Raw genomic sequence first — 13,450 nt, 5'->3', positions numbered from 1 at the left:
TTTGAAGCATTTATCAAAATGGTATGAGAATTACGAAGAGGATGATAAAAGAACTCTAGAGGAAGCCGTTGTAGAATACATTAATGTATATAGCAAAGCCCTGATAGAATTATCATCAATGATTTTGAAGGGTTTATGTGAAATTTTGGATGCCAGAAGGCATACGATTAGTTTAGAAGATGAGAGAATAAAAGAATATGTATTGGTTAATTTGTGCACTGTGATTTCCAAGAGTGAAGTTGACAGACTTCTTAAGATTGGGAAGAGTAGATTCAAAAGTAAAACCAGATTTAACAAGATCATGCTGGAAAAGGTTGGTGATGTAGAAAAGGAAACATAAGCAATTTTGAAACAAGTTTTGGAAGAGAATATGTATGAGATAAATCTGGTAAAAGATGACACCCCTTCAGAAGTGCATACACAAGATGATACCTCCATTCCAGATGAGCAGACAAATGAACAAGATGTAGTTGTAGATGATACTATTGATGATCAGAAGGTAGCAAAATATAGTGAAGATGATCAGAATCCTCTAGTAACCACTTTTGAATCAGAAAAGGTAGTTGAGGAGCTTGGTAATGAAAAGGGAGAGGATGTTGAGAAAGGTGAAGAAACAAAGAAGGCAAAGAAGGAGAAGGATGGAGATAAGATTGAACAAGTTCCAACAACAAGAGACACTTTGGACAAGGCCAAGCAAATTATCAGCGACACAAATCTCACCAAAGGGCCTATAGATCTTAACTCTCTATCTTTGGTCCAAGCACTCAAGATTGCAACACTTGCACAGGCCAAGGCAAGCAAAGACTTATTGAAGTATCACTCCGAGGACAAAGAATTGATATCCATGGCTACAAGTGTGTTGGAGAAATTTTGCCATCCTTAAACCAAGACACAACAGACTCACCCTTCGGTAAGCTAAGGAGCATGTTGAAGGCAGTAGATTCTCATTTTGTATCTTTAGAGAAAGTTGTGGAATGAAAGGTCCTTAGATAATTCAATGCTATGTGGTCAAGGACACTTTTGAAAATGGTTGAAGGTGATAGGGCTAGTCTGATTTCCGGTTTGAAGACTATTCAAGAGGCACTAGATGAAGGTAAGATATACAAGTCATGTCTCCTTTTGTCAAAGTTTACAATTGACATTGATAAGAAGATTAAGGAATGTGAAGGGCAGTTAGCTAGTCTTTCTCAATCCTATGCCCCCCAATCAGTTTTTGCTAGTAATTATGAAGCTCAGGTGATGACTCTACTTGGCAAAATCAAGAGCCTTAATCAGGAGAAGGACAAAGTGGTTGGCAAAGTGGGAGAACTAAGGAATTTAATCACTCCCTGGTTGGACACCTTACTGAGCAGTCATCAGGATGCTATGAATGCTCTGAAAAAGAGTGTTCTAACAAATCGTAGAGGAGAGAAGATGCATGCCTATCTATTTAGTGCTCTTATAAACATTTTGGAGAATTTGAAGAAAGGTTGGGATGATTACCTACAGTCCTTGAAGACCATTTTTGCAGACATCTTTAAATTTATGTAAGTTATTGAGTATACCCTTGTACATAAATTTTGGCAGATTCCCACCTTTTCCATTGATGTCAAATGGGGAGAGAGAGGAATGAAAAATGATGTACATTCTTAGGGGGATTTATTGAGTTGTTGAGTTGTTTTAGTTTTGAAGTTTTACAGTGAGTGTCATTTTTTATCAAGTGTTGTCACCAATGCCAAAGGGGGAGATTCTTGGCAAGAGACATTGTATCGATAGAGATTACTGAATATTATTCAACAGATGATATTAATTCTGAAAATTCAAACCAACATACTGATATTTATGATAGTGAAGCAGAGAGTGCTTTTGAGGGTTCAGTTGATGAGCAAGAGGATGACAGACCTATGGCACAACTCTCTAGCATTTAGCATGAGGGGTCTTTTAGAATTCATGGAGTTCTTGGTGGGTAGAGAGTGAATACCTTATTAGATACAAGGGCTACACATAACTTTATTGATGAGGGGTTAGTGGCCAAGAGGAGACTCTAGGCTGAGGAGTTTGAGGGATTTTGAGTGAAGGTAGCAAATGGTTTCACTCTTACTTGTACCAGGAGGATCCCAAATTTGACCCTACAACTTAATGATTAAGTTTTATAGGAATAATACTATGTAGTGGGCATTGGAGAGATGGAAATCATGTTGGGCATGAAGTGGATTCATGATATTAAGGAGTTCACACTCAATCTTCGTAACATGGAGATGAGATTTGAGGTGAACGGTAGGAAAAATGTGCTGAGAGAAATGTCCGATGGGAGCCTACGCATGGTATCCTTGAGGAGGATGGAGAGATTGATTAGACATGATCAGGTTGAGTGGAAAACAAAGTGTGTGTTGATGCTTACCACAATTGAGCACTTGAAGAGAGATTATCCCCCATAGATTCAAGAGATATTGACTATACACAGTAAGGTGTTTAGTGACATACCACCAAGTATACCACCAGATAGGGGTATTGAGCATATTATTGAGTTAGAGGAGGGGGCCAAACTCATCATTATTATGCCTTACAAACACCCCAAGCGAATCAAGGATGAGATAGAGAAAACAATAAAGGAGTTGCTTGATATGGGGTATATTAGACCTAGTAAGAGGCCATTTGCATTAGCAGTTTTGTTGGTCAAGAAGAAGGATGGGACTCTTTGCATGTGCATTGACTACCAAACCCTGAATAAGAAGACAATAAAGAACAAATACCCTACACCCTACATAGATGATTTAATTAATGCGCTGCACAAGGCATGTTACTTCTCCAAGATCAACTTGAGGTCTGGATACCATCAAATATGGATGAGGGAAGAGGTTGTGGGGATGATAGCATTCAAGTGTCATTGTGGGCATTTTGAGTTTCTAGTCATGTCATTTGGCCTAACAAATGCACCAACCATATTATAGTCTTGTATGAATAGGGTGTTTCAACATTAGTTGCAAAGGTTTGTTTTGATATTTTTTGATGATATTCTAGTTTATAGTCGGTCTTGGGATGAGAACTTCTGACACTTGGAGGTGGTGTTGGACATTCTGGAAAGGGATTCCTTGTATGCCAAGGAGTCCAAGTGCGAGTTTGGGATGACAGAGTTACTCTACTTGGGGCACATCATTATTGCAAAGGGTGTTAGAGTTGATCTAAAGAAAATCTAGGCTATCATGGATTGGCCTCAACCCAAGAACCTTATAGCTTAAGGGGTTCTTTAGGCTATGTGGTTTCTACTGATGCTTCATCAAGGGTTTTTCATAGAAAGCAACACCTCTTACATATTTGATAAAGAAGGGGGAGTTTCATTTTTCAAATGAGGCACAAAAATGTTTTGATACGTTCAAGCGGTTAATGAGTTCTTGTTTAGTTCTTGCTATAGTAGACTTTACAAAACGATTTGAGCTACAGTGTGATGCTTCAGGTAAGGGCATTGGGGAAGTGTTGATGCACGATAAGAACCCGATTGCTTTTGAGAGTCAAAAATTGAGGGGAGGAGAGAGGAGCTATTGTATATACGATAAGGAGATGTTATCCATTATGCACACATTGGCTAAGTTCAGGCAGTATCTAGTGGGCAACAAGTTTGTGGTTAGGATAGATCATAACAGCCTGAAAGATTTCCTTAATTAGTGAGACCTTAATGTCTGGTAACAGAAGTGGGTTAATAAGCTACAATCTTATGAATTTGACATTGAGTATTGTAAAGTAAAAAATAATATAGTTGTTGATTCCCTATCAAGAAGGCCTCATTTGTGTGCCATTGGTGAGATTACAAATGATTCACATGGGTTGATTTATGCTAAGTATGAAAAAGACACATGGGCGGTTGGTATTGTTGATGGTTCGGTACAAGATGACAGGTATACTGTTGTAAATGAGCTCATCGTTTACAAGGGATGAATATTTTTGGTACCACGATCAATGATGAAGAGGAAGATTTTGAGGGTCTTTCATCATGTTCCCATGGTAGGACACCCAGGATACTTCAAGACTTACAGATAGATTCGAGAATGGTTCACAAGGAAGGGGCTCAAGTCAGAGGTTCTTCAGTATGTTAGGGAGTGTCTCATTTGTCAACAAAATAAGTAGGAACATTCTCTTCCGGTAGGCTTACTACAACCCTTGCCCATTCCAGATAGGAAGTGAAAGTGCATTTCTATGGATTTCATCATGGGCTTTCCCAAAGCCCAAAGTAGGGATTGATTTTTTTGGTGGTGGATAGGTTGACGAAATATGCTTATTTTTTGTGATCACCACTACTTATACAGTAGTACAGGTTGTAGACTTGTTTTTTAGAGAGTTATTTAGGCTTCATGGCTTGCCTCGAAGTATAGTCAGTAATCAGGACAACAAGTTCATGAGTAATTTTTGGCAAGAGTTGTTTAGACTTAGTGGGTCAAAGCTTACTCCGAGTGCTAGTTACCACCTATAGACTGATAGGCACACAAGGATTATTAATAAATGGGTGGAAGGATACCTTAGGAATTATATAGAAGGGAAGCAAAAGACATGGGTTAAGTGGCTACATTTGTGTGAGTGCTTCTACAACACCACTCACCACATGTCTATTTGGATGTCACCTTTCATGGCGCTATATGAGTAATGATGCACCCAACTTTTTGGATTTTCTATTGGGATATAGTAGAGTGCCTAGGGCTAGATGTTTTCTTCATGAGAGTCAGGACATCGTGAGGTCACAAATGGAGAATATTCAAAAGGCATAGAATCAACACAAGTAGTACGTAGATCAAAAGAGGGTTGAATGCACTTTCGAGGTGGGTGACATGGTGTAATTGATGTTGTCACCTTATTGTCAATTGACTCTTAGGAAGAGTGTAGTAGAGAAGGTTAAGCCATGGTATTATGGACCCTTTGAGATAATCAGATGGATTAGAGAGGTGACTTATGAGTTGGAGTTGCCAGCCGACAACAAGGTGCATAATGTTTTCCATGTGTCCCACCTCGAGAAGGCAATTGGACACAATGAGGTTCCCTCTACTACATTACAACCCTTGGACGAGGAGGGGAAGTTGATCCTTGTTCCTGAGGTCATTATTGATACCAGAGAGAGAAGATTGAGGAAGAGGGTCATTGCAAAGTACCCGGTGAAGTGGAAGGATCTGCTAGTTGAGGATTCCACATGGGAGATCAAATAGATCTTACAACACCCTAAGCTGGGGTTGCTTGAGGACAAGCAATCTTGGGGAGGGTAGACTGTCATGTCCCCTTCCTAAGATAATTGAGTTCTAGAAAGTTTAGCCTATCGACTGGAGTCCTCGTAGGCTAATATAGTGGATAGGGGACTTATACAGTGGGATGGGATCCTTTGGGGGTGTATTCAAGGCATTACTAGAGCTTTGGGCTAGTTTCCTATTTTTAGGAAGTGACTGTCAGTTCACCTAGAGTGAGGGGAAACATAGCAGGGGTCACTGGGAGCATCTTCAGATGTTCGGGAGCTATGTCCTAAATTTTAGGGAGGTTCCTATTTTTTAGGGGCAGACTGGTAGTGGTCAGTGGACCCACCAAGATATTAGGAGGTATGACAAGAGACCAGTGATGTGAGTTTCAATGTTCAAGGATGATTCCTTAGTCATGGAGGTAGATTCCTAGATTTTAGGGGGAACTGACATATTGATTTCTACATCCAATCATCATGCTAGGTATGAGTGGCACCCCCAGTTTCAATTTGGAGGTGATTGACTGTCATATTCAAGGAATAAACTGAATATTATAATAAGGACTCAATATGTCCATTTGATATAATAAGTAATTCATATTATTATATTAAATAAAAAGGTGGCCCCCCTTGGATCACATGATGCCTAGAGACATAGCTTGTCTCTTTTAAAAACAACTTAAGCATCAAACATAAAGGCTTCCCAAACAAGTACGATTTCCTTCATGAGAGGGAATATGCCATAGAATCAACCATTGAATATGCTAAAAGATTCTTTTTGGGGAAAGGAGAGGATAAAGTGAGTTTGGGTGGGTTATTTTTCATTATTATGATTTGTTTTTTTGGAGAAATAGCTTGTGTGAAGCCATGAGAGGGTTTCAATAGTGAAATTGGGGCTTTTGGGAGCAAAAATTCTCAGAAGTTTGAATGTCTGTAGGTGTGCAAGACCATCCAAGGGTATTCTGTCAAAATAAATTCTTCATTTCCAACATTGATGAGGGCAAAATATAGTAGTTCAGATTGATTAAAAAGCAGATTAGAGTGGATTCTAGAGAAGATCTACATCATTGGAGATACTAGAAACAACCTATGGCAACAAATCAACCAACCATTGCCTTATTTGCAACAAGGAACAACTTTACCAGCTGAATGTGAGGGTTTGATGATCAAATAAGGATTAGATCAGAAATTGTTTAGTATTGTAAATGCAAATCAGTCCTCAAAATTACCTCTACATGTTGTCAAAACTTCAAATCAGCTCATTATGTTGGAAGGGTATGTAACTAGTCTATTATCCAATAAAGAAAAATAATTTTGGGGGTCTCTAATTGTAATAGTTCTTCATTGCAATCATTTCTAGTGGTTGTTTTCATCTATTATAGTTATTTTTCCTATTAGAAAAGCATACAAAAATTAGAAAAAAAACAAAAAAATCAGAAAACATCAATACTCCAAAAAAATTAGGAAAGAACACAAAACCAAACTTTCAAAAAATAAATTCAGATTTGCACCAGCAGATGTTCAGATTTGCATAAGTAGATTGGGGTGGTATATTACATCTCCCTAGGGTCTTCCTTCTTCCTAGGCATTTTATCTTATGCTGAAAATTCAAATGACTTCTGCAAATTCAGCAGATGGAGTGATAATTCAAATGACATCGCAACATGGATTTTTATTATTTACATCCTCCTTGTGATAGTTCATTAAGTTATCACTAAATCACATCCTCTTGGACCCCTTAGTAACTTCCTTTAGTGAAATAGTGATAAATTGTAAGTTCTTAGGTAATCACTATGTCATTGTGCCTTCTCTTTATTAAAAATCACCCCTTGCGATTTGGCGATATTATGTGGTATTGAATCTATTCATCACTATTTGGCGGACTGCTTAACTCAATATGATATGAATCCTGTGAAATGGTGATAACACTTTATAAGAACTATCTTCTTTATCGCTATTTCGCTAGGTGCTTAATATGAGGGAACACGAGTCTTGCAAAATAGCGAAATCCTTATTCTCTTCATCACTACATCACGAGATGCCCAATTTAATAAGATTTGGGTTTTGTGAAATAAAAATATTTAATATGCTTTATCTTCTTTTTCTCTATGCAAGTGGAAGCACCATTTCATCAATTCCCCATTGATGAAATGGTGCTTCACACTTTCTTACATATTGGTAAGAATCTTTAAATGCTAAAGGCCAATATTAACCAAGCCATAATATCTTGTGGGCTATGGTTTTGGCTGAAAAATGCCCTCCACATACTCCTCCATGCATATCTCTTAAGATAACACCAACCTACTCTTCATCCAGGCACAACAATAAGACCCCATTGTTATCCTTCGAGAAAAAATCCCCTTTTACAATAACGTACTTAGAGGCCTAAAGTTTCAAATTTTTCTTCTCATTTTCACTCATACCATTTGGGCATTTTTGTGTTCTGAGAAAGTACACTATATCGATATACCATGTAGTATATTCTATGTTGTAAACAACACCATCCCAACCTTCCATATTATTTACTTATGTTGCTTCATAATTTGATTCAGCCATTAGCTTGGCCAGACCTTGTCCACTCATCAACTTGGTGATTTGGATGTTGATGTTAAATTCTTGAATACCATTTATCTATCTACATCTCTTTCCCGTGGCCTCTGTTTGAGAAAACACATCCTTGACTACTGCATTTGGCACAAGCTACTATTTGTGCTCCCACAAAATATGATCCAATTTTTTTTACTGCTTTAACTAAGGCATAGACTTGTTTTTCAGTAATGTCATATTTTAATTCAGTTGCCTGCAATGACTTACTGAAGAATGAGATTGGTTGTTTATGTCCCTCATCATTTTTCTATAACATAACAACTACAATGGTGTGAAGGGATGTAAATGAAAAAAAATGGAAAGGTTTGTTGAAGTCTAGTGATTTGAGCACGAGGGCTTCCTTAATAGCCCTCTTTATGGATGCAAATGCCTCCATATCCTAGGATGTTCAGTCAATCTTTTCTCCTTTCTTCAACATTTTTGATATTGGCTTGACAATCTTTGCAAAATTAGAAATGAACCTTCTGACAAAATTGATCTATCTAAATAAAGATTGGATATCTATCACCGTCCTAGGGATAGGAATGTTATCTATTGCCTCTACTCTTTTAGACTCAATACTTACTCCTCCCTTGGATACTATATGCCCCAACAAATTACCCTTTGTTACTGCAAAGTGACATTTCTTAGGATTTAATGAAATGCCATATTCCAATGCTTTATTAAATATTTTCTCCAAGTGCATACATTGATCCTCAACCCTTTTTAAATATGCAATTAAGTCATCTTGATATACTACCATGATAATATTTATTAGGTCAACAAAAGCTAAATCCATCACCTTTTGAAGTGTTGGACTGACATTAGTGAGACCAAAAGGCATTCTGACATAAACATATGTTCCCCAGGGAGTGGTGAACAATCTTTCTATACTATTCAGACTCTCTAACCTTTACTTGATTGCATCCTAAAAATCCATCTACCATATACAACAATCCACATCCAGTCACTTTTTGTAACAGGGCTTCCATATTTGGTAGAGGATATTTGTCTTTTAGAGATGATATGTTTAAATTCCTGAAATCCACACATAGTCTTATATCTTTATTCTTATTTCTTACAGGAACCATATTTGACACCCAAGAGGAATGTCTAACTGGTTTGATTATGCCACCATTCCTGAGTTTTTGTAGTTCCTCTTGCATCTTTGAGGTCAAGGTAGGATTGATAGGCCTTAGCTGAAAAATATCTTCTCTATAAGCTTTCAGATCATCATATGACTAGGCAAATACATGTTTGTATTTTCTTAACAAGTCTATGATCATTTGTTTGACCTTTGGGCTTATTTTTCTACTAATATATACCTTCTTGGGAGCATTATATGTTCCTAAGTTTACTTCTACTAGGTCTCCATTATTAACAGAGATAACTTTAGTATTCACCTTGTCATTTACATCAAATACCCTCTCTAAGGATACCAACCCTTTGGGTATTTTATTTGTCTTCAATTGCATTATCTCATTTCCAAAAATTGTTTCCTTGCGATCTACTACTTGGACCAAAGCATTGTTGTCCATTTCTTGGGACTCATACTGGTTTATACAGTGTAGAAAGTTCAATAAAACATCATCATCATTAAATACCTGTCAATGATACACATTATCTGGGACTGAGGGCCTTGCCTTAATTTCTACCTCAGTTATACCAGCAAGAGTTAAATCATTTTGCCTCAGAGGAATATTAGCCACAAAATCTACCATTATGTTTTTTGATCTATCAACCTAATCAATTAAGAAGACATCTAACATCTCAATTGAATATCATACTGCTTTAGCCTTTTGTTTTTGCAAGAATACTTAGATCTAACTTGTGACACTATTTGCATAGTCAAATGATAATAAAAAATAATATTTAAATGTTTTATTGCTTGGTGCAATGAATACCACACTTACTTCAATTCCCTCCTTATTGCAAGCTCTATCAAAATACATCTGCCACACACCTTCATCCAATTGTAATTCTCTATCAATTGGGTGAGTATTTTCAAGCTGCGACTGTGATGGTTCAATCCTGAAACTCCCTAGACCAACATCATAGAAAACGTTCATCTGATTAGGATCAACGTGTTCAATTACATGTTCAACTCTAGGCTCCTTGTACAATTTAACATCTTTTCAATTTATTTGTATTATTGCATAAGATAGATCTAGTTGGACATTTCCTCCTACTATAGTTGTCCATTGTCTAGAAAGAAGCATCCCAAAGTATGGAGGAGTATCAACCAATGTAACATTAGTTTTATATGAGGCTTCAGGGTATGATGCTAGTTTGAGTTCCACATCCCACATTACTCCAATAACTAGGACAAATCGGTTGTCCATAGCATAATACTTCCCATAGGTAGTATCCACCCATAACCCTAACTCCTTCATTACTACAAATGACATAATATTTATTGCATCTCTTGAATCTATCATATAGTTTTTAACCAATTTGTTATTTATTAGCAAGGTAGTATAAAAATGATCAATTTGTGAAGGATTCCTTGTTAACGTGTCTCCTATAGAGACTTCTGGGGTTTTCATTACCTCCGCGTTACTTTTATGCCTACTATCTACCTCATCCATAGGGGTCTTTGACTTATGGGATACACTTGAGATTAATTTCATTGCACTATCTTTGTATTCTTCATTTTCATCATTTCTAAAAGTGGGAGTAACATTTTTATTTGTGATGAATCTTGAGCTATATCAAATGATGGTAAACTTACATTTTGATTAGACTTACTCACCTCAGGCTCCGTTATCTTTCATTTTTCTATACTTTGTTGCTTTAGTCACATTATATTCTTATCCTCTATTGTTCCTTTTGCAACATATTTTTGGGAGATATTTGGGTGCAACTATTTACCTTCATTCTGTTTGGTAACCTGGGGATTCAAGCCTGCAACAATTTTGTCTTTCATAAACATCTCAGTGGGTGTACCTTGATCAGGGTTAACATTTTTGTTTCTGAGGTTGTAATTACTTCTTTCTTGGGCCATTGTTGCAACTGTTAATGCCTCAATCTCTTCTTCTATTGGATTTCTTAAATATGTTTGGTCTTCCTATTGTTTGGCCATATATATCTAGTTATCAATCTTGTTTTCATTCTCCCGGTCAAAGAATATTTGTTGAACCATATGCATTTTGTATCTTTGTCTATCTACTTCATATTCTGGCCCATCATCTTCTGAAGATGAATAGTCCATGCATACCCCATGTGGTCCAAATGATAACATGTTGACCATGTGATCTCCCATTTCTTTCTCATAGGGTGCTTCATCCTCTACTGATTGAGTTATCACACAAATGTCAGAAGCATGAGGCAAATTACAAGTGATACACCAAGTATTTTCTTCTACCATATTTGCCTCATGCTTCTTTAGTGGACCAGGAGTCTCTTTGTTATTTTTTTTCCTCAATAGTTTGCGATCTTTCCAATTGGTTATATATGACATATCATGTAACCTAGGTCTGTGGAAATTAGGTCTATCATATGTAGCAACTCTATTACCTTTTTCCACTCTATTAGATAAGTCTTCGACAACATTTCAAACCTTTTTCTAACTTGTCTTCTTCTTTTGTTTGTTTGTTTTGATTATTCTTGGGGTTTTGCAATATTTTGACTCCTCTCTTTCTCACTTTTCCTGGAGCTTTTATGATATTCTCTATCTTTAAGGCCCATCTGCATGCTTCATTTAGATCGTTTGGATTTTTCATTCTCAATTAATACCCCATTTTAGGGTAAAATGCATTCATATAGAACTGTATGCTCATAGGATCAGTAGGCTTTAAATATGGTGGAATTTTGTTTAATGATTTCATAAACCTCAAATTAAATTCTGAGACTGTTTCATTAAGATTTTTCTAAATATTTGTGATTTCATGTAAGGAAATTTTTGGATCTAAATGATCACCATATTGCTCCTTAAAGATCCTCTTGAACTTATTCCATGAGCATATTGTTGTATCAGGCAAGTTGTTGAACCAATCTCTTGCATCTTCTATAAGGGACTACATAAGCAACTTCATATATACATCTTCATACTGAATATCAAAGTTATCCATTACTATTTTAAATACCCTAATATGATCTTATATTGACATAACATGATTTCCTAAAAAACTTAGGTACTACATTTCTCACTTCATTATCAATTAGTTTTGGGTACCCAAGGATCCCAAAAAAAAATTAACTGTTTGAACTTGGTTATATTCATGGGTCTCCTAGAAAATAGATTTTTCCTTTGATTGGGTTGATATTGTGCCTAATAATTTTGCATTTGTGTACCTTGCTAGTACTGGTGATATTGCTGATTTTGTTGGTTTGCAAAATTTGGTGCACCCTATTGGTACTACTAAAAGTTTTGATTTAGACAAGCATGGTTATATTGAGGCACTTGATATCCATAAGGATTATAACCATATCTAAAATTACCCCAACCTCCTTGGGCAACACTAACTCTAGGTGGGATTGAAGTGCTAACAAATGTTTGTGGAACACTTATTTGAGTAGTTCCTAATATTGTAGTCATTTGGGTATTACAAATAGATGGGTAGGGAACAAATGTATTTATTTAGGATGAAGGATGGACAGTTATGGTGGTTTTTAGAATAGGTTCACAACACTTGTCATGGGCATGCTTTGCTATATTTGGGTGGATGCATGGGGAACATGCTATGTGGTCATGCTAGCAACTTCTTGAGCTATCATGTCTCTTTTTTGTATCAACATTAATCTTATCCTTTCTTGCTCAAGAATGTGAATTTCAGCTTGCAAGTCCTTTTCCAAAGATCCTTGTGGCTGACTTCTTGAAAAGTATGATCTATTTTTAGTGTTTCTAGATTATGAGAATCCTGGCAGGGGGTGCTAAAAGGCTCGTGGTGTATCAAGGCTCGTGGTGCATGATTCAATACCATTGCATCATATTGATTTTGGATGTTTCTTTTATCCTCTATATAGAAGTCTTCCTCATTTGCAAGTGGATTTATATATTGACTAAAATACCTTCCATCTTTGTCTCTTTGAGGTTCCATTTGATTTAGTTCCTTTTGATTTTGATTCTTAGTTTTTCTTATGTTATTTTATCTTGGTTCTAGTTCTATGTGATCAACTGGATGGTTCTTATGTAATGATCTCCCACCAAACATTCAAGGTTTGATTTTGTAAATTTGTAATTAACAAACTCAAAGTGGCCACCTCTTTAAAGAGGAATAAATTTTTCTTCTCGTGAGTTCCTTCCCTCAACAAAGTCACTTTTAATAGTCTTTTGGCCCACCCAATGAATTTTATTCTGTATGTTGTTCTGAGAAGAGTTGCCAATTTGTTGGTTCTCAAATCAATAGATTGCAAAACCCTAAGAGTGCAATAGGTTATATGATCGGGTTTGCCAACTAACTTGGCTAATGAACAAGATCCTCCTAAGGAGAGATATCTTCTTCTCTTGAGGCTTTGTAAAACCTCGATAGGTATACCTTGAATATAGCATATTTGCAACTTTATTTTGATCTTTGTTTCAAATTCACTTAGTACATCACATATACTTAAATTGAATAATTAATACCTTATTACTCCTAATACTATCTCATCTCATTAAACAAATAAAGAAAAATTAAAATTCCAATGAAATTCTTTTATATAATGGTGACCAGTGCATCCTCCTGGGCTACAGAG

Source organism: Cryptomeria japonica, chromosome 1, assembly GCF_030272615.1.
Source record: "Cryptomeria japonica chromosome 1, Sugi_1.0, whole genome shotgun sequence".
NCBI lineage: Eukaryota > Viridiplantae > Streptophyta > Pinopsida > Cupressales > Cupressaceae > Cryptomeria > Cryptomeria japonica.
Note: the sequence above shows the minus strand (reverse complement) of the source record.